The 22,150-nt window shown below is 42.0% G+C and overlaps 1 long non-coding RNA gene and 1 other non-coding gene across 5 annotated transcripts; both read right to left on the minus strand.

Annotated features, from left to right (window-relative positions):
- Window positions 1–212: 212 nt before the first annotated feature.
- LOC137415070 (uncharacterized) lies at window positions 213–21,609 on the minus strand. 4 transcript variants are annotated; one of them, XR_013624286.1, is made up of 7 exons: window positions 21,512–21,609; window positions 20,686–20,852; window positions 18,450–18,608; window positions 11,058–11,117; window positions 8,928–9,019; window positions 7,298–7,379; window positions 213–2,567 (listed from the first exon to the last, which is right to left on the minus strand). It is a non-coding gene; the product is annotated as an uncharacterized LOC137415070 (long non-coding RNA). The 4 variants fall into 4 exon arrangements; XR_013624281.1 differs by lacking the exon at window positions 11,058–11,117 and having other exon boundaries at window positions 20,762–20,852; XR_013624282.1 differs by lacking the exon at window positions 11,058–11,117.
- On the minus strand, window positions 21,197–21,334 carry LOC137415073 (small nucleolar RNA SNORA57). Its single transcript, XR_010981582.1, has one exon. It is a non-coding gene; the product is annotated as a small nucleolar RNA SNORA57 (small nucleolar RNA).
- Window positions 21,610–22,150: the final 541 nt, after the last annotated feature.

The raw sequence follows: 22,150 nt of genomic DNA on the forward strand, positions 1-22,150 counted from the left end.
TGCTTGGTGCAGCTCCAGTCCCAATCAGGCAGAGAAGGGGGTCCAATATTACATGCCAGAATAGATGAGGCAGTCTCCCCAGTGCTTCTCCCTGTGTCCAGGCAAGCCTGTGGGAACAGACTCAAATGGTACTCTGCAGAACCAGGATTGCACCCCATAAGGCAGGTAAATGGCCGATTGGATGATGCCCGTTGAGATGGGGGAACCAGAAGGAAGAAAAGTCACATTTTATTCCGCTGTTAAATGATAACGCTCGATTTCTTTACATGAAGACAAAGCTGCACTCAAAGTAGAAAAATAAAAACATGTTCAAGACATGACAAACCCCTCTAGTGGGGCAACTTAGCATAACAATTCTGCATTTTGTGAGGAAAGCACCAAATTTGGCACACTAGTAGACTATCCTATTATGAACAGATTTGGATATTGGGCCATCTCAAATTCAGCCCCTGATGGCTGTGGCAGCCATTTTCCAAAATGGCCGCTCACGGTTACTATAATTTCAAACCCTTATATTAGTGTACCAGTCGTCAAAGGATAATACTAACACTAACATTGGTCTGAACATTTATTAAAAGCTGAATTAAGAAAAACAACCTGTAGCCACCTCAAGTTTAAAGGTAGCCGCCATTTTTCAAGATGGCCACTAATTATTTGTTGTACCGGACGACTATCTCACTCATAGAAATTGATCGAGTTGTCTGATTTAAATGATTTTAGTGTCAATTTGCCAATGTTAGACTATTCTAAAACATATTTAAAAACTTGCATGCCACTAGAAAATCAAAGATGGCCGTTTTTTTTTCAAAATGGCCACCACTCATGGCATCGAGTTATTCACATTCGAGTGAACATCTGTTTACTGTTTGGTATGATATCGAAATTGTTCTGAATCAGTGACAGTCTGCTCTGTTAATGTTCTCTCAATTTTGTGAGCACTCTCCCTCACACACACACAAAGCTGTGCATTCAAGTGCGGCCTTTTTGCACTTGCAACGCTTCACACAGCTCTTCTTGCACTTGCACGATACTAGCTCATAGCAGGCGTGGGCTGCTTTGGGTAGCTTCGTCCAGTGTGGCTCGTACACCCCCTCGTCACTCTTGACCCAGCCTCAGCTGGTTGGAGGCAGCTCTGGCGTTGGTAGCAGTGTTTGACCCCACACATGGCCTCCTTGGTAGGCCGCCCTCTTCACATGCTCCTCCAGAGCTGCCTTGGTTGGCGGGATCAGCTGCACGTTGTTCTTCTTCACGAAGAGCACTGTGCCTGGCAGTTATGGGTCCTGTGGTGCAATGTACCCGCTTGTGCTTGATGGTTAAACTTCAGCATTTGGGCAATGGCAAGTGCTGCAGGGGTTGTGTCTGCCATCTGATCCTTAATGCTGGAACCCTCTAGGACCATGCTCACCAGGGCAAGCAGCAGTGATGGCACAGATTCTTCTTGGTATCCTTCAGGGAATCCGTTGAAGGGCTTAGCTTCTTCAAACATGTGGCGGCGCACGGTCTGTGCAGCACGTGCAAGATGGACCACATCATTATCAGTCCAGCTCACAGGCTTTGATGAGAGCAGCGTCTTCTTCAAATACCAGCAGGACGTCTCTCCCCTTTGTGTGCGCGCGCATGTCAGGGAACTGGGTAAGGAGTCTCTGCTTCAGTCGTGTGGAGTGGACCCTTGTGTCGAGCTTAACCCCTGGCTGTTCCATTCTGGACTGATAGAGCTCTACGAGATTAGCTAACTTGAACACCGGTGCTGTCTCCTCATCTAGCCGAGCTTCTTCTATGTAGAGGCCCAGTTCGGCGAAGACAATACCTGATACTTCTCGCTCCTTGTCTTTGTACTTGGGTCCCTCAGACTGGGCCTTTCTAACATGGTTGTGCAGCACCGATAAGCACTTCTTATGGTACTTGGCTTCCTGGGCAACCATGTCCCCAGCCCTGAGTCGACCGAGCAGTTGTGTCTGCAAGAAGGGCTGCCCAGTCTCGAACTTTACTGTCCATTTGAAATGTTGCAACTTCGTGAAGACCATCGGTTCCTGCAGGTTGTCTGCAGAAGAAACACTGGGCTTCTTGGGCCTTCTCTGTACTTGATGATCTTGAATGAAATCTGGTGCGTTTGCACGCATCTGGTACGTCATGTATCTCTCCTTCTGTCATGAGTGTTCGCTTTTCTGCTCTTTGCAATTTTGTATTGTTATATTTGAGCTTGCATGTTTGATGGTACAAAGCATTGTTTGCAACCATGGCTGCTTCAATGCCATACCCTTCATTGAGTCTTTCCAACTGAAGTGTTCCTGGAAGTTGTCCAAGCTCCCTGAATCTGATCAAATTGGCTGCGAGTGAACTGTACCCACTCCGTCTTTTCGCTTGGACTGTGAAGGACATGTCAGAGACTCTGCTTTGTCCTCTTGGCAAATGATACACAGCTTCCAGTTAGTCTGAGTTGGGTGCGTTGATGTTGATGGGACAGGACGCTCAAGGCCAACCAATTGGAAGCTCTTGGACATGGTCAAGTTGTTCAATGTTACACTAGGCTATATCTTCTGTTCACCAGCAATCACCACCATCAGGACCTGCAATGACACAATGTAATTGTTAACACACACATGCCCACACATATAGACAGAATCAAGGGTCGATTTTCTCCTGATATAGTTGTCAAAGTTCATGCACCAAAGCACCTTTTGGGAATTTAGAGAGTCGGATAAATTAGTTATGAATAAAACCTGTTTTCTCCTAGCCCATAGTCATAAATACTATTGCCACTTCTACTACCAAGTGCCAAGCCAATAGTGCTATGTATGTTTATCATTGGTTTTCATTCAGAATCTGTCTTAGACTAATTAATCCACTTTAACTTTTTTTTTTTCTCAACCAAATCAAATTGTCACTTTCTTTGACCATTATTGGACCTTTATTAGTAAATAAACCTTCACTGTCAACCTGCATTCCTCTCCAGTAAAGCAGATATGTATCATAACAGTAACCGCTGGCGGACATTTTGAAAAATGGCTGCCATAGCCATCAGGGGCTGAATTTGAGATGGCCCAATATCCAGATCTTTTCATAATATGATAGTCTACTAGTGTGCCAAATTTGGTGCTTTCCTCACAAAATGCACAATTGTTATGCTATATTTAGCTTAGCTGCCGGACTACTCCACTTGAAAGTTTATAATCATTAAACCGACAACACCGATGTTGAATTAAAGCTCGAGCATTAGCACTTGTGCACTCAAACTGGAATTCCTTTCTTTTCCTCCTTTTCTTACATGCATTGTCACATGAAAAACAAGCATGTCTTCGTCAGAGGAAATAAAACAGGGTTTTTTAACGACTTGCACACAAAAGCACAGATTCACATGCACCAGATGAAAGCCAAAAAAAAACAAAAAAACAGAACATTCAACCGTTTCGACCACGAGTTAATTGGTGGTGACAATTTTAGCTTTTCCCAAAACAGATGGTAACTGTCAGTATCAATCAGATGCCTTGACATTAATGCAACCACAAACTCTTCAACCACTGAAAGTCTGCACATGGGAATCTCCCTCGCAAGAGTTGATATCCTTGAACCTGTTCTGCAATGAACGTCAATGCCTCGACCTGGTCAATCCCAGCTCAGTCACATGTTGAAATCACATCCAGGCAATGCATCACCGATGTTGCACTCAATTTGGTCATGCTATCAATTGGTCCACAAGACGAGTCTGTCTTCAACCAAAGTCTTATTTCCCCACCTCTCCAAACATCAAGTGCAAAACATAAATCAGTACGAGGTGACCAAACAAGTACTTGCTGCTGGAGCATTAGAGTACATAATCATCAATGGAAAGGATATGCTGACAAAATCTCATTCAAAAAAGACATTTTCAGATCAATAGGATGCACTTGAGGACCGTGCAAGACTTGCTGCCCATCTCAAGGGAGTGATGTGCAATTCAATGAATTATCACAAGTCTTGTTTTGAGCATCCAACAACCATCCACAATTGAAGCATGGAATGGAGATTCCTGGCAGTAACTTCAGTCCAACAAATTGGCAACAGCTTTGGTTAAAGAGACCTCCAACACCACATCGTAGCTGCGTAATGGCCATTGTACACAACAGCTGACAGACTGCTATCTACTGCATATTGGAATCATTTTCACGATGATGCAAGACGATTTTTCAGCTTTTAGACCAGCAGCCCAGACATTTGGTTAGACGAACTAGGTACCAATATCTGACTATGGGAGTGTGTAGGGGGTCACCTGAAATGAACGAAAATGGGAGTCTGCCGGGTACCACCCGCTGCGTGTAGACATGGGGGACCCCCCCCCAAGGGGCCAAAAAAATGGGTGCGACAGAGTGAGGTACCACTTAAATCCACCACCATGGTGTGCTCACTGCCATGCCTATATCAACAACACAAACGGCAGACATTTTTCCCACTGCAAAGGCCCACCAGACTCTCCCCCTCCCCCCCCCCCCCCCCCCCCCCACAAAAAGGGTCTAAAAAATTGTGCTAGCATAGACGAGCGAGGCATCACTCAAAAATAATGCCAAATGAACAAGTTGAGTTCGTAGAGGACAAAATGGGTTACGCCAGACAAATAGTCCACTGCACTACCGGTACCAGACACCCCAAAAATGGACCCCCAATACCCTGTGGTCCAACTAGGCTAGCCTAGATATTGTAGGTACCAGCTGAAACCAAGTTGAAATGACCTATCACACCTTGGGGAATACAAAATGACCCATGCCAGAATAATAATCCATTGCCTTGGTCCTACCAGACTCCCCAAATAGTCCCTTAATTGTGTCCAATTGGAGGGGGGGGGGGGGGGGGGGTCTGGTAGGCAAAAGACAGTGGATAATTGTTGTCATAGGTCATTTTGTATACCCCAAGGTGTGATTGATCATTTAAAGCAAACATTTAGCCTGAAGGCAAACATATGGTCCAAAATTGACATTTTGATCCCTAGCTCATTTATATATGGCCCAATGTATTTTTAAAGTTTATTATTAATGTACTTGTAAGGAATGATTCATTAAAGAATAAGACTCAAATGTTAACCCTACCCCTCAGGAAAATTACTTTCGTTATGTTACATTAAACCTTTAAATTGCAAAGATCAACACCAAATTGTGTAACAGTAGTTAGAAGAAGCCCAATAAGATGTCCTCTAAACTTATTTGTGTGGGATTTAAGCATTTTGAAATTACAATAATCATTTGTTTTCTAACATTACCGAAAGATCAAAATCTCGGTCACCATGATAACTGTACTTGAGGTTAGAGGACACCTGTAAAAAATGAAAAGTTTATGGCAAAAATAGAAAATGATTTGAGCTTTTCAAAGAAAATGTAAATGATTACTGGACCAACAGTTGTGCAAGTTGCTTTGGTAATTTTTTTTTTCAAGCAAAACCCCACCTCATTTACAAATAAAAATGGAAGTGATATGATGACTTAACACTAGATATGCAGCTGTTGGTATTTTCTATTTTGGTCTTTCAAAGGGAGCATGTATTGCTAAAACCACACAGTCATTAGAGTAAAGCTCACTGGCATTTTAAGATACATCCAAGAAACTGCAAAACCAGGCCTATTTACCTGGGTTTATGCTAAATCTTGATCTATAAAATTAACAAAAAATGCTTAAAGGTTAAGATGACTTTCTTAACCAGAAATAGCAAGATTTGGTTCAACACAGTGTACTTTTGCAAGTCTGAGTTCAGGGTACTGCCAAGTACTGTTTGTTTCCATGGATGCACTGAACCACGGGATGTATTGAACACTGCATCGGATGACTGCCATGACTTTTCTGTCCACATTATCCTTGTTAGCATCACCAGTAGATTTACGAAGCCCAGAGTAGGGTCCTGAAAAACAACAGCAGGTCCTCAGGGAGATCCGGTGAGCAGATCTTCAGGGACTCAACAGATGTAAGAGTTGGTGTTCTCCATTTAGGCATCCCCAGAATTTCATTTCTTAGGTGAAGAGCTGCCCTCCTTAGTGGTTTGGTGCCTCTCTCTCATTCTGTAGGCTTGCTTTTCCGTCGTCCTCCGATAAAGCCGAACTGTACAGGAAATTCCCTCCACGGTAGTCGAAAATTGTGACGGATATTTTGTCACCAAATTTCTCCTGTGTTTTTATTGTCAAAGCCTGTCTTGTGTAGCTATCAATGTTCTCTTCTGTTCCTCCATTGGCAAGATATTCCACCTTGTACAAGTCAAATAACGACGAAACAAACATTGCCTGCCTGTGCTGCCTGCAGAGCAGGTCCCTCGACCTCCTTGAAGAATTCACGACAGGATTTGTGATACTGAGCCTCCTTTGCTATTAGATCAATACCACCACTGACTAATGATTTGATGCGCTCATTGGTTCTGCAAGGGGCTGCTGCAACTATTTTTTCACACCCATATTTTGTCTGACAACCTGATAGTGGCTCTACTTTCTTGTTTACCGTCTTCCTAACTTTTGGACAGAAGATGCATGATTGCATGATCCTTTTAGCAAACCTTTTGAATCATTTGGTGGAAGAGAGCTTCGTTCTCTTGTCTGGCTTTTTAGCATGAGGTTCATCTGTGCTCTGACCAGCTGATGTTTTTTTAAACGGCAGTGAAATTTTTGTAGCATGGTTTTGTACGATAACATGCACTGCCTCGGTCCGGTTGCAAATTGACTTCTGTTGTCACATCTCTGTATCTGTCTGTCTTTAGTTGTAGCCTGAACTCAGCTGCTTTCTTGACAGCTTCCCTTGTTTTATCATCAAACTCTCTAAGTTTGGTCCCACCAGAAGTTTTGCATATGATGCAGAGGGCCTGGGGTTGATCATGTGGCTCATGGTCTCTGTCACTCCCAGTATCAGTCTCCTGAAACATAGTATACATTTAAGGCATTATAGCGCCACTCCTAAAAGAATACAGCACATATGAAACAAGAAATACAATTGCATATGGTGAAAAAGGGTACATTTAAAAATAAAAACAGCAAAATAATGAAATTAATCACACATGACATACAATGGTGTTTTGAAACCTCCTATCAAAGCAGAAAAGTAGTTCAACCCAATGTTTCACAATTTTTTGATATAAAATTTCAAAAATTTAACATGGATTTCACATGAGTGCCCTATGAGTAATCTGAACATTTCCGATCTTGGCCGTTAGGGACATCGCAATTATGCAACCTAAACTACAAAAGCCGAGTCTCATGTTATTAGAAATACATTGGAACTCCTTTGAAAATCTTGCAATGAAAGATGAGCCAAATTGGTATAAAATAGGCCTTTGCAGCATATAATTGGAGATTACCATTTGAGATCCAGAACCTGGAATTTCGTCCTCCATTTCTTCAGGATAAACAGTAGAATTCAGAACCTTCTTGACTTGTTTTCTGCAAGAAACATGAACCGACATTTGTGGCAGGTGAAAACTCAATCAACTTAATCTTGGAATGGTAACTGATTATTACAGTTTACAGAACCCTCCATGCACATTGCAATCTGGTATCAGTTCAGAGACTAGCCTAAATGGGCCCAAGGGCCCATTGGGAGGGGGGGGGGGGGGGTCTGGTAGGCCCAAGGTAGCGGATAATTGTGTCATGGGTCATTTTGTATTCCCCAAGGTGCGATAGATCATTTAAACTTTGTTTCAGCTGGTACCTACAATATCTTGGCTCGCCGAGTTAGACCGCAGGGTCCAGGGGGTCCATTTTTGGTGTCTGGTACCTGGAGTACAGCGGACTATTTGTCTGGCGTAACCCATTTTGTACTCTACGAACTCAACTTGTTCATTTGGCATTATTTTTGAGCGATACCTCGCTCGTCTATGCCAGCCCAATTTTTTAGGCCCTTTGTGGGGGGTCCGGCGGGCCTTTGCAGTGGGAAAAATGTCTGCCGTTCGTGTTGTTATAGGTGTGGCAGTGAGCACACCATGGTGGTGGATTTAAGTGGTACCTCGCTCATCTATGTAGCACCCATTTTTTGGCCCCTTGAGGGGTCCCCCAGGTCTACACGCAGCGGGTGGTACCCGGCAGACTCACATTTCCGTTCATTTCAGGTGACCCCCTAGCCCCTACACACTCAGATATTGGTACGTAGTTCGTCTAACCAAATGTCTCTGGGCTGCCGGTCTATTTCATTGCAGTACCAACAGCCATAATCACGTCTCAATTGTTCTCTCGCAGCACTATCATGGCTAAACCTTGCCTGGCAATGCATTTGACAATCTCAACTGGTCTGTGAAGGCAGCATCTCATCTATTAGGGCATCGTGTCTTTGCACTCGATGGTCAACATCCTCAATTGTGCTGTGCTTCAGCAGCAATCATCTACCCAGCAATTCAAACAGACATGGCACATCAATTCTTGCTTTGGCTGCCTCGTGCAGTCTTTTCAGCATTCAGTCATTAATACAGACGGGTATTGGTCACCTCTGCAATTTTGATAGATCAAGCAAATGGGCTAGTCCACTGGAACGCACAAACACGGTGCATTGCTGGTTTCCCCCAATCCTAAAGTTGTGTGAAGTGAACCATGCAAATGGTGCAAGATCTGAAATGGACCAGGTTATTCTGTGTACATCTTGCAGCAATCAAATACTGCACGAGTCAGCATAAGCAAAGAGCAACGAAAATTCATACACAGGAGTGTCAAGGTAGAATAAGACGAAGCAAAGAATAAGCAGAGTCATCAGGACCTACCTGGATACGATTTGAGTTTCAGCTGCCACTCTACCCTCAAAAACACATCCAGCCAAGTGAGCCAGAGAAAAACTTTCTGCAAGGATCAACTTCTTCGACAGATGCAACTTCGTGCCACTTGCACATTTGGTGACTTGATATTCCACATTGTTAGCATCCTCATGTATATTAAAGTGCATTATTCAATACTCTCCATCTGCAGTTTGCATATGATTGTATTATATAAACTTCAGATGTGTACCTGACATTTGGCAAATTGTTCGGTTTGTGTAGAGATGGGTTCACTTCTGGCTCCAGTTCAAGCAGTGGCTCTACTGTTATTCAAGTCAAGTCCTGCAAATACATGCGACAAGGACATCACAACCCAGCTACAACATCTATTCCTTCACCTATCCCCACAAGCCATTTCCATGTTTAGTCCACTCTTTTTTTAAATCCAATTGCGATCACATGCAATACCCCACTTGCCAACCCTATCAAAGGGCTAGTGATGGGTTTTAGCCCCATCACTCAATGGTGAAGAATCACTTAAAAAATTAACTCGTATTCACCAAAATCGAATAGATTCGTCATCACACACCCAACCTCTCCACCAAGTTTTGTCCAAATCCATCCATAACTGAGATATCCTGCTATGTATCGTTTTTGGCCCCATCTTCAATGGCAAAGAATCACTAAAAAAATACTAGCTGGATCTTCATTAAAATTTCATCATTTTGTCCTCGTCACATCCACTACCTCCACTAAATTTCGTCCGAATCCATCCACAACCGAGATATCTTGTTGACAGAGGTGAAAACAACTTCCATCTTCCTTTGGTAGTGGAGGTAAAAATAAAATGTTCACTGAATTGCAAACCCCTCCACTTCAAAGTTTATCATTAAAGCTACAACACTGATGTTGGATTAAAGCTCGAGAAAAAGCACTTTTTGTAGTACACTCAAACTGAAATTCCTTTCTTTCCCTCCTTTTCTTACATGCATCGTTACATGAAAAACAAGCATGTCTTCGTCGGAGGACATAAAATAAGCTTTTTAACTACTTGTACACAATATATCACAAAAATACTGCAAGCCAAACAAAAACAGAACATTTAACCATCAGTTTTTCAATACTGTCAATCAACATTCACAGGGGATGCGTTCCTGAAAAATCCCATGAATGGCAAATCGAAATGTCTGGGCATCGTTTCAAATCAACTCTTATTGGAATGCTTTTTTCACTCGTCACTTTCAAATCAACATCGACACCGATGCATAAGGTAAAAATAAAGTCCCATGAAAAAAACCAAAAAAAAACCAGAAGCAAAGCACATGTCCACAAAAAAAAAAAAGTACAATCATGTCATTTTATGAACCACGAACATCAAGGCTTTACTGCACATTAGAAAAAGATAGACAAATCAGCTTCCTTTATTGCAAGATCACTTAAAACACTTGGGCCGCACAGCTGAGGGAGGGGATGGGATGGGTGGGAAATAAATAAATAAAAAAAGGAAACAAACAGTTGAACTTGATTACCTCCACCACCAAAGGCAAAACGGATGTTACGTTTTCACCCATGTTTGTCTTTCGCAGGATATCTCAAAAATATGTGGACAGGTTCAGACAAAACATGGACAGGTTGGGTGTGTAAAAAGAACTCAATTTTGGTAAAGATCCGGATACGAGATTTTTACGGCATAGCCCTACAGGGCAATGCCATCTGGAACGGCATTTGTATGTATGTAAATATTGTTACATTTGAGGGGTAGGGGGGGTAGATGAAAGAATACCATAGGAGAGATATGATTGTATAATTCAAAAGCATGGACCATATGACGCAAAGGAAAAAATCTCGATGTACATCAACAAGTAGGGAGACTGTAGCTTTCGGTCATTTAAATGTTCACCACACGAGGGGTGGTGCAGTGCCAATTAGTGGGAGGGTTTAAGGATAATTTTCCCAAGTGCATGCTCTCCCTCCAATATTTCCCTAATGTTTTACTGACAAGACCAGCCATGAAAAACACGCTCAAATTACATTTACCGCCGACAAAAGCAAAGGACGAACCTATCGGACCAAGCCCTGCCCCAATAAGCAACCAGTGATTCTTAACTTTTGAGATGGGGCCAAAAAAATACATGGCACAATATTCCATTTCCAATCTGGAGGCATGAATATTTTTTGCCTTTTTATTGATCTCATTTTGCCATGGTCCAGCCAGCAAGGTTTTAATTTGGTTTAAAAAAAATTCCTGTTTATCATCGCCATCCGCCACATAAAAGTCCACCCCTAAAAAAAAATTTTTTTTTTTGCTCACGGTCAGTAAAATCCATTCCGTGTTGAGGAACTGAGGTACCACAGACGAGTCATATCCTATATACAGTACCTGCAGTAAGAGTCGTACTGCCGAGAAGCCCACTCGGAAGTTCAAGAAGTAGTTGGTATTCTGAAGGAGAAGCCAAATATCATCGGCAAACGGGAGAGCCTCACGTGATAATTTATTGCTGTGGATTTCTAGTCAAAAATTAAACGAGCGCTGCACTACATGTAGTAGTAGGTGATACATACATGAATAAACGGCAACCAACATTCTCTTGGTGTTGAACTCTACTCAACATGTATGAGTGCTATAATAGCAGTAGCTGCTCATAGATCGGTGTATAAATGCGAAACTAGTCAGTAGCTGCTGATAGATAGATCTATGAGTGCTACAATAGCAGTAGCTGCTGATAGATAGATCTATGAGTGCTACAATAGCAGTAGCTGCTGATAGATAGATCTATGAGTGCTACAATAGCAGTAGCTGCTGATAGATCTATGAGTGCTATAAATAGCAGTAGCTGCTGATAGATAGATCTATGAGTGCTACAATAGCAGTAGCTGCTGATAGATAGATCTATGAGTGCTATAAATAGCAGTAGCTGCTGATAGATAGATCTATGAGTGCTATAAATAGCAGTAGCTGCAGATAGATAGATACATCTATGAGTGCTACAATAGCAGTAGCTGCTCATAGATCGGTGTATAAATGCGAATGTGGAACTCTAGTCAGTAGCTGCTGATAGATAGATCTATGAGTGCTACAATAGCAGTAGCTGCTGATAGATCTATGAGTGCTATAAATAGCAGTAGCTGCTGATAGATAGATCTATGAGTGCTATAAATAGCAGTAGCTGCTGATAGATAGATCTATGAGTGCTATAAATAGCAGTAGCTGCTGATAGATAGATCTATGAGTGCTATAAATAGCAGTAGCTGCAGATAGATAGATACATCTATGAGTGCTACAATAGCAGTAGCTGCAGATAGATGTATAAACGCGAATCAGACATTCTTTTGATGTGGTTTATGTCCTCTTCCATGTCTACCAAACTGCTCAATATGCATGCACTGTAAAGTGATATTTCGTGGCGAGGAATTCTAGTCAAATATGTATGAATGCTATGGCAATAGCTGCTGATCGATACATGTATGGCAACCGGACATTATTCTTAAAAGCCGAAGTTTTGGTCTACCATTGTTATATGTATCAGCAAATATTAAAAGTAAACAGAACTCAATGTGACATAGGTTTCTTCATTTTCTTTATTTGAATCGCATCAGTGCATACATACGAAGGTTTACGAGTTTAGAAATCATAACATGATTCATCATATATAGTCAGGTCAAAATACAGTTTAACCCCCAAAAAATTGCTACAAAAGGTTTCTCAACTGATTCTGGTAGGGTTTAGCGTACGTTATAACATACTAAAAGTTTACCAAAGTAGGACCCCCGGAAAAATGTTTTTTTCAAGATGGCGTCCAAGATGGCCACCAAAACCTCTTAATGATCATAACTATGTAACTATCAACTCAAATTTGATGATCTTGGTGTCTATCCCTAGGTTTTTGGGGGCAAGGAACACATTAAGACCATTAAAAATGAAAGTGGGCCATTATATGTAACACAAAAATCCAATATGGTGTCAATAATGGCCGCCAACACCTCCAAATGACCGCAAGTCCATAACTATTGACTCAAATTTAATGATCTTGATGTCTATCCCCAGGTTTTTGGGGGCAAGGAACACATTAAGACAACTTTGGATATTACTGAGCTGTTGAATCATTATGAAATTGAACTCATGACCTTCAGCTGTCACCTAATGCACAAACACCTTTGTCCATAGAATAAGTTTCAGAGCGTTCAGTTTTGAGTGTCGTCATCCTCCTCAGTATCGACCTCTTGAGTGTTGTTTGGATTGTCACAGTTTTCAGTTTGGCAAGGGCCACATGCAGCAGTGCAGCGGAGTCCATAGCGTCTGCAGCTGCATCGAGAGGATTTGCATCCCCCCAAACAGTTGCAATGGATAATTTTCAAGAGTACGTCAGGCGCAGAATTGTTTTGGGTCATAATTGGAATTAACTGATCATTCTCCTGTTTCCATCCCCATTCAGTTGGGTTCATTTCATTTGCCATCCCCATCCATACCATAATTTGAAAGTACACACGTTGGCTATGGAATATTGTTGCAGGTGATGTTGGGGGGAGCCGTTCAGAAGTGAAATGCTTGAGCAGTTGCCACTTTTTTGGTGAAAATGATATGGCGCAGCGATGATAGCGTATCATTAGACTTGCCACCAAAGAGATCAACCATCAGGTCTTTGCCAAGATCTGATATGTCCTCTTGAGATTTGTTTTGAAGGATGAATGCACTAGCACAGGACTTCATGACAGGATCAGATTTCACTAATTTCCGGAAGGCTGACTTTTTTCCGATGCCGAAAATCCTTGAAGTAGAATCACATCCTGAGTAGGCATGTACAAAGAGCAACTCATTGCACACATCGTCTCCTAAAGTTTCTTTCAACAGGTTAATGTTATACACTCTGTGTTCTTTTGACTGCTTGTTTGCATCAGAACGGAAGTAGATGATCTCATTGTCTGTTCTGGAGTAATGAAGGAGCAAGATCAGCAAATCTGTATCCTCACCGACCAACGTTGTGGTGCAATGACGGGATCGTTCAACAGTTGCCTTAACGATATCAACGTCTGCATCCCCTGGTGACTGAATGACATGGCATCCCCTTTTAGTTAGTGCTGTGCTGATGAGAGCAATCATGTCTGCCTTGTTTTTGTCACGAGACAAAAAGTCGTCCTTTTTGCCTGCAAACTCTGTTTCTGCAGTGAAACTAACAATAGGGTGCAGGTTTTTTCCTCGTCTGATGTGTGTCTTTTATGGAGGGACCTTCACCATAGCCATCGAACACCACTGTCGCTTGTCCGTAATGTCTCACAGTGAAGTCTGCATAAGACTCAGCTATTGCATTATACTAGGGCATGCCCGTACTATATCTATATCTAAAATTATATCCCCCCCTCTATTTACATGAAATGGTTTGGTCCATGAAATGTTTTGGTCCATTCGCAACGCCAAAGCGAACGGCGAACGCTTTACATGAAATGGTTTGGTGCATGAAATGTTTTGGTCCATTCGCAACGCCAAAGCGAACGGCGAACGGCTTGCGAGTACAGTGACAATCCCTCCCCCCTCTATTTAGATGAAATGGTTTTTATTAGTTTTAAAACATAGTTTAACGCCAACATAGCGGCAACATAGTTTGCAAACGTGAAATAAATGAATACGCTCTCAAATGTGCCATCCGAGGCAGAGTGTGTCCGCCACGTTCGGCACACGCGATAGCTCGCTGCTCTCTGATTGGTTGAATCGTTTTTTGGACATAGCTCGGTAAGTAATTGTCCGATTAATATGAAACCTTGAAAAGGCACATCCTCGGGTCCCCAGCAATATACCTGGCAAGTTTAAAGTATATCGGACCCGTGGTTGTCGAGAAACAGCGGTCACAGACAAACATACAAACAAACAAACACACAGAGATTACTGGAATTATAGATAGATGAGTCGCCTTTGTTCCACGGTAAACGATGGAGCAAAGAGCCACCATCAAGCATGTAACAATCTGTTTTGGGAATAGAGTTCATCACAGCCTCACTTGATAAGTCCGCAGCATGGTCTCGAATTGCCTGAGCAAGCTGAGGTTTGTCTGCTTTTCGAAGAATGTTCCTGGTCTCAAAGAGGGCTGGAGGGTAGGGGCTTAGTTCATACGTCAAAACCTCTTCAAGGGAAAGATCTCCTGACCTTGACACCAGAAGGAAACGCTGGAACAGAAGGGCAGGATCAATGGTACGATCAGGAGCAATCTTCACAGCAGAGATATTCCCAAGGGTTTTGCCTCTGTCTTTCCGCTTGAATTTGTAAGTAAATGCCGACTTTCCGATTATATCTTCAATGATCTTGTTTCCAACCGATTCAAAGTCATGTACATTCACATCTGGCCCAGCCACTATCCCGTTGACAATGTTTCTCAGAGTAGGATCAGATGTGAAGGGTGAGCAGGCTGCAAGCTTTATCCGAATTTTCTCGAGATCAGATGCATCTCTTTTGATGCGCGCCTCAGTTGAGTCTGTGTTGCGGACTTGTAGTATAGGTTAGGTTTGTGAAATCCTGCATCGCAATGTTGTACTCGGATGTTACAGGTGCAGATAAGGTCCAAAGGTTTCGCATGTCCTCGGTCATCCCACTGCCGCGAGTTAGACCACCAGTGCTCTTCAGAGACCTCATCAACGTTTGTTCGATGACAAGATCACTACTATGACAGCTCGTGGGCAATGACAGCTCGTGGGCGAACTGCCTGAATTATGGCATGACCAACTGCCGCAACCTTGCGTCTTGTGTCTTTCCCAACGAACAATGTTTCCAGTGCTGTCCGCAGACTAGTCGGAATGAACGATAGGGCTGAATCAAGTTTTAAATCATCACTACTTGGATACTGATTCGTCACGGTAGAAACCTGAGATTTTATATCACTTCTGATTAACCTAGCAGCAGTTTCAATAATAGCGCGTTTTTGGGACTCTTCATTGCCTTCCTGACACGTTTGCTTGTAGTATGATCTCAGAATCTGCGACGTTTGTTCTCTCATCGTAACAATATCGGCGAAGCCTTCTCTTTCACCAAAAAAAATTGAGTCCTTAAAGCGTTCTTTAAGACGCTTTTTCAAACTGTAATTGTCATACGGTTCCGAATCAGGATTACAAAGATACCCTTTCATTATGAGGCTCAAAGATGTAACAGTTAGTTGTTCCTCACTGTTCAGTTCTAGGTAAGCACACATTTTCTGAAATGCTTCATACTTATCTTCATCTTTAGGACCACACTTTCTGCGCTTGGCTTCGGGGGCTTTCTGGAACTCTAAAGGCAGACTTGAAGGACCGGAAATTTCCACTACACGAATGATGATAAAGTCCGTCTGCTGCATGTAAATCTCGTAAATAGTATTCAATCCGACCCTTTACAGTATGTCCCCAATAATCTGAACGGGATTCACAGACCTCCACAATTGTTTCCACAAATTTGTCAGTCCGTACCCAGCTAAAGTGTCCCTTGTCCAAATCAATTGTACATCCACAGAATACGCAATCCTTTTCACTGTCAAAACCTCCACTTGATTGTCTTGTGGTTCTCTTTGGTGGCACAGAACCACTACTTTTCTTTGCAACATGGCTTTTAATGTTTTTATCATTTATGTACTGTTGACGACAGCTTTTATGCACTTTAGTACTGGCTTCAACTACAAGATCGTCCTTCCGCTTTACACTGGCTTCATTTATTCCCTTCGCCCCCTTCCACTGAATTGCAACCCAGTTATCACTGGAATCCTCGATCTCATCCTTGCAGATTGGACAAAAAGCTTGACTGGCTGTGCTTGCACTCATTGTTAAATCATGTCTGAAAAAGAGAAAGATGAGAATTAGTTATTCAGTTAGATCCAATTCGACACATTCTTCAGGTCAATATATGGAAAATGCCCCCTCAACCTGTTAGATAATGGCCCACTTTCATTTTTAATGGTCTTAATGTGTTCCTTGCCCCCAAAAACCTAGGGATAGACACCAAGATCATCAAATTTGAGTTGATAGTTACATAGTTATGATCATTAAGAGGTTTCGGCGGCCATCTTGGACGCCATCGTGAAAAAAACACTTTTCCGGGGGTCCTACTTTGGTAAACTTTTAGTATGTTATAAAGTACACTAAACCCTACCAGAATCAGTTGAGAAACCTTTTGTAGCAATTTTTTGGGGGTTGAGGGGGTATTTTCCATATATCGACCTTACTAATAGATGAATCAAGTCCGATCAAGTATATTTAAAAAAAAAATTGTGCGTTGAATAATCCATAAAATTTTCACTGAAAAAAAAAAACCAAAAAAAAAAAACCCTCCCATGGGTTATTCAACGCACAATACCCACTTTATTGAAAAAAAGTGATGATAAACAGGGAAAAAAAATTTAACCAGCCGAAAGCACAACAAGCTATTCTGTCAATTTGATCAAAATCAATTATACCATGTTTATATGGCGTTGTGTTGTCAAATCTCTCCCCTCCCCCCATTCCATGGACGACTGTTAAAGGCCTTGGGATTGGTACATCCTATTTTATTTCTTGCAAATTGACTGGTTTTGGTTTTAGCCATGCTACCCAGTAAATATGGATTTGTTTCAGTCCACAAATGATCCACATCGAGCTGGGCATCAAACACACAATATTACTGAAGTTGTCACCATTTTTTTGCTCCGTGTTTGGGTATGCACATTCAGACCTATATATAATGGCAGTGGGGGCTCTTTATCCTTTCGGTGATGTGGCTGCTCTGCTACCTTTGCCTTCTCCTTAGAGTTGAACCTGATTAGTTGACATGCAGAGACATGCCTGTGTGTTTGCAGAATTTTGATTCTTGATATTTGATCCATATAACAGCATCGATACCAGGACTTTGAGAGAATTAGGTACTGCACTGTCCTGGCAATCGTGATTAAAACTACCGGAGAATTGGGAAAATTCTGCATCGAACATTTCTTTCCGTATAACTTTAGCTACATGCGCCATTGAGAGCATCTTTCTCGAAATTGCGTGACTCTAGTGCTTTTCAGTAATTTTTGTAGACCTTCACTAAAGACTAGAAGAGTACTTTTACCATCTGATTGTTCCTGACACTCATCTGGGTAGTGCACGAGAAGTTTGTTTTTGAGCCGTGTCTTGTTTATTGCTTTCTCATGCCCTAATTCTGCAAGACGCTGTTCATACATGTTGTGCAAGTCTGCTAATCGGAATATATAAACACCCTCTTCCACACTGCTTTCAATGAAGGATACCATTTCAGCAAATACTCTTGATTCAGTCATTTTCTCATCAGTACACCCTGTGTGTGATGCCCGAGCTCTTTGCATACTTCTGTACCGAGTTCTAAACACATCCATGCAATGCTTGTGGTATTTCGCCTCAATGGCAACCAAGTCCCCACCTGCTATTGTGGCAAGCAAATCTGTGTCCTGCATTTCTTTGGCCTGTTCTCTGAGCGATGTGTCTAATTCTAATGTAGTACACATATGAAGTACACCCTCTGCTTTCTTACAGAAAATGCACATATTTATACATTTTGACTCCTCGGAAAGGCTTGAGCGTTTTGATTTTCTCTGTCCCGTATCATCACCGCACTGTCCAGTGTTCCTCTTTCTCTGGTGTCTCTCTTGTGTTCTTTGCAGTTTTGTATTGGCAAATTTAAGCTGACACTTAAGGTGCCACTTTGCATGGTTGTTGAGCAAGTCATTTGCATTAACATGATCTGGAAAACATATGTCAACAGGCATTGAATGTAGTTCTTTGAAAGAGTCGACATTTCGGATAAAGTCATCATACGATTGTAGACCTTTACCATCTTGTCTGGTCGCAGGACATTTTAATGTGCCGTCATCCTTTCCACATATGATACAGTTTGCCCAGTCCATGTTGTCTATTAGTCTTCAAATATCTCCCTTGTTTGTCGATCGCTGCCTCACTGTTATTGTAGCTCAGTCACGCTGTTATCTTCCTCCTGAAATAAAAAAAACGAACATTAATATTGAGCCACCACCAACAAAATAAATCAAACGTATCAGCAGTTCTATGCACAGAACCTCCGGTCACCCCTACTGAAAGCCAAAGAAAACATTGATTTTTGTAGGTCGGCCATCTTCTAATCCTATATCAAATTTTTGTGAATGAATATGGATTAATTCCACTGATTTTAGCGATTTTAGCCCTCTCGTCGGGGATGTTAGCACCCCCCCCCTCCCCCCCTGTCGGGGACAGCCTGGCGCCGCCACTGCCTATATGGCCGTCACCTGGTGGAACTTCCCATAATAGTAATGGATTCATTGACTAAATATGTTGGTTATGTGACTAAGACCAAGTTTTTTAGGTTATATATAAGCTGGATATTGCAAAAACATGACGGACACATAATTTGACCTTTGACCTGACCTTGGCCTCTAAAATCGGGCAGCCCCCTCAAAAGTTTTGTATGGTCCTAAAGTAGAACTGTGCCAAATTTGGTCCTTTGGGCCAGTGTGTCACGATATCACTTAAATTTGGACTTTAGCCACCCCACTAATAGCCTTGGTTGAGTCAACAGCTTATTGCATGAACACAATGTTACATTTTTCACCTCCGCCAAAATCAAGACTTTCTGCTCACCTTCACTCCTTCATTCCTCTTTTCTCCCGCCTCTGGAACAAACTCCCTCACTCTCTTCAATCCCACTCCACCCTCCAGGTCTTTAAAACAGCTGTTCACCACCATCTCTTATCCTCCCCCATCCAAAACCTTGATCTTTTCTACCCCCGCTAATTTCGGTCCCCTTGTGTTTTATACCTCCCCCCCCCCCCTTCCCACGCCTCCTGCCCCCAAACCCTCTCCCTCCCACACATCTCCCTGCCCTCAAATGTTATGTTTGTGTGCTTCCCCTTCTCTCCCCATCTTGTCTTCCGCTCCCTCTTTTTGTATATTTTGTTTGTCTGGTTGATTTGTTTGTGAAATAAATGTTAGCTCTTTCACGAGCCTCGATTCAGTATACAAAAAAAAAAATGGCAGTCATATTGGTCTAGTTTCTGGGCTGACTTCTCCAGACTGCGGCGCATGCGGAAAGATTGACGGTGCATAATCAGGATGCAGTGGATCTTTCACTGGGCATCCAAGAGGAAAAAAAAAAAAAAATTAGTACCTGGTAATATTTTATCATAGCTTACCATCATGCTAATTTGTATAATATTGTAGCATAAATATGAATGAATGATCGTTTTAAGGCCATTTTCCCCGCTAGAGCGGGGGTTAGCCTTGCGGGCCCCATGACAATCATGGTTCCCCGTTTGAGGCAATGCTTTTATGGCTGGATGCCCTTCCTGGCGCCAACCCTTGGTCACGCTCTTGCGATGCGCAGGGATACGGTGAACCTATTCTAAACCGGGGTACACACCGGGATCATTCATCCCAGCAAGCTGGTACTCGATTCGCCGACCTCGGAAGAATGACAGGCTGAGTCAACCCCCCTGGCGTAAATTCAACGATCGACCGGGATTCGAACCCAGGATCCTAGGATCCCAAGCCGGCACCCTAACCGCTAAACCAACACCAGGCTATACAATAATAGCATATAACAATAATATAATATATGCAGGTAAGAAAAATATTAATTTAGAATGTGATTGATACGACTGATTTATTAACAAATTCAAGTAAGCTCACATGAAATAATAACTATCCTAATTGTGTGAAAAGTCCCTGGTTCTTAACAGCACGTTAATGGTTAAATTTATTAGTCTGCAATGAAACCCCCTTTGTCACCAACTTAAACGCAAACAGAACATAATTGTATCCATTAATTACCTTAAATAAAAACCTTAAGTGAATGGAAATGTGTTATGCTGTGCATTAATTACCAGAAACAAAGATCTGAGCAGACCACCCTTGGTTTTGGTAGGCTCCAGTGAGGGCCGTCTTCATTCTCCCTGTGGATAGCTGTCAGCCATTTGTCTCTTCTTTCAGGGCTTTTTCCCCGTTTAGTTTAGGAAGCTCAAAATAAGATCTTTTCTCTCCCGGTTTCCAGTTGTGGTTAGTAAAACCAAAAACTACACAGCTTTTGGGCATTTTGAAGCGAGAAAATAGCGTTAAAATGGTGTTGAACAGTGCAGTGCAGCATAGCATTAATACCTGTCAGACGGGTTTTGTTTTCAACGGCAGCCAGGTTGCTGTGGTCCACAGTGCCCGGATGTAGCCCCACTTCCGGTAGTCTCGCCCTCACCTATTGTTGATACTATTCTATTAATCACTTAAACTACAACAACTTGAAAAATATTCATCGAAATTTCATTTAAAAAGCAACGTGTTTCTTTCAAGAGTTTTCAACCGATACCAAAACTACATTTTATAACGAAATACATCGACCTGAAAATCCCACGATTGGATCAACCTACCAGTACCCGCTATGGATTTGTAACACTTTTTTTAATGCATAGGCCTATCGGAAAAATGTATATTTTTTACTGTATACAAATAAAAAGGGATATGGAGCAAACATTCCCCCCCCCCCCCCTCTCCTCCTCCCTTTTGTCTCAATTCAAGAAGGTATTACAAGAGAAGAAAACCACGTGTTCCAGTAATACAGGACAGGACCGGGAGATGGCAAACTGCTCCCAGCACCGAAGGCGTACACACTGGTTCTTACTTTCCCCCCCAGCATTGAACCGAACGCAGTAACAGCGAACGATTCCCAAGAATTAGAGGGTTTCGGATAATGTTAAAAAATGCGTCGAATGTTGAAACAAAAACACGCAAACCAACACGCGGCAGATCACGTGCGACATGCGGCTGTGCAAGGACAAGCACCTTTTACATTTGAATAAAGAAAAGAATACTTGGTAAAATGGCGACATGTGAAGAGACCTAACGATCGTCACGTACCACGAGGTTTTGGTAGGAGGATGGTTGCCGTGTGGTGGCCGGATGCTACCAGATACCCAACCTCACTCAGCAAACGAAGCACAACTCGAGAAAAAGAAAAACCAACCGTCGGACATTTTGTTTAAATACCAGAAAATGCGTCATCACGTTGAACGTCGTGACGTATTTTATATATATATTTCTTTACACTTCACAATCGACAAACACAATCTCGCGATTAAACCTAGCAATTAAATCAGTATCACGTGTTTGCTATAAATGTAATTTTCCACGTTTCTCGTAATTAATAAATGTGAATACGTCATGATGTAAGCACGTTTATTACCAATGAAGTGATTATAAATTACATGTCTGCGTAATGACGTCTAATATTGACGCAACACAACCACGTAATGACGCGGCACAGTTTAAAGTTTTGAAATATTGTCTTAACTTAAAAAAGAAAATACTTGCTTTAGTTTGTTTAACTGTGGAATACATTTGAAACACGAAGCAACGTTTCTGTTCGGAATTTAGAGAAGGAAAATGTTTAGCACCGTTGTAATTGTATGTTTTGCGGCCTTTCAATCGGAAGTTGATTATTAATTTTTTTTAATCATATTGAATACAAAATGAAATTTACAATTCGAAGAGGAGGAA

Source organism: Myxine glutinosa, chromosome 1, assembly GCF_964187855.1.
Source record: "Myxine glutinosa chromosome 1, kmMyxGlut1.1, whole genome shotgun sequence".
NCBI classification, from domain to species: Eukaryota; Metazoa; Chordata; class Myxini; order Myxiniformes; family Myxinidae; genus Myxine; species Myxine glutinosa.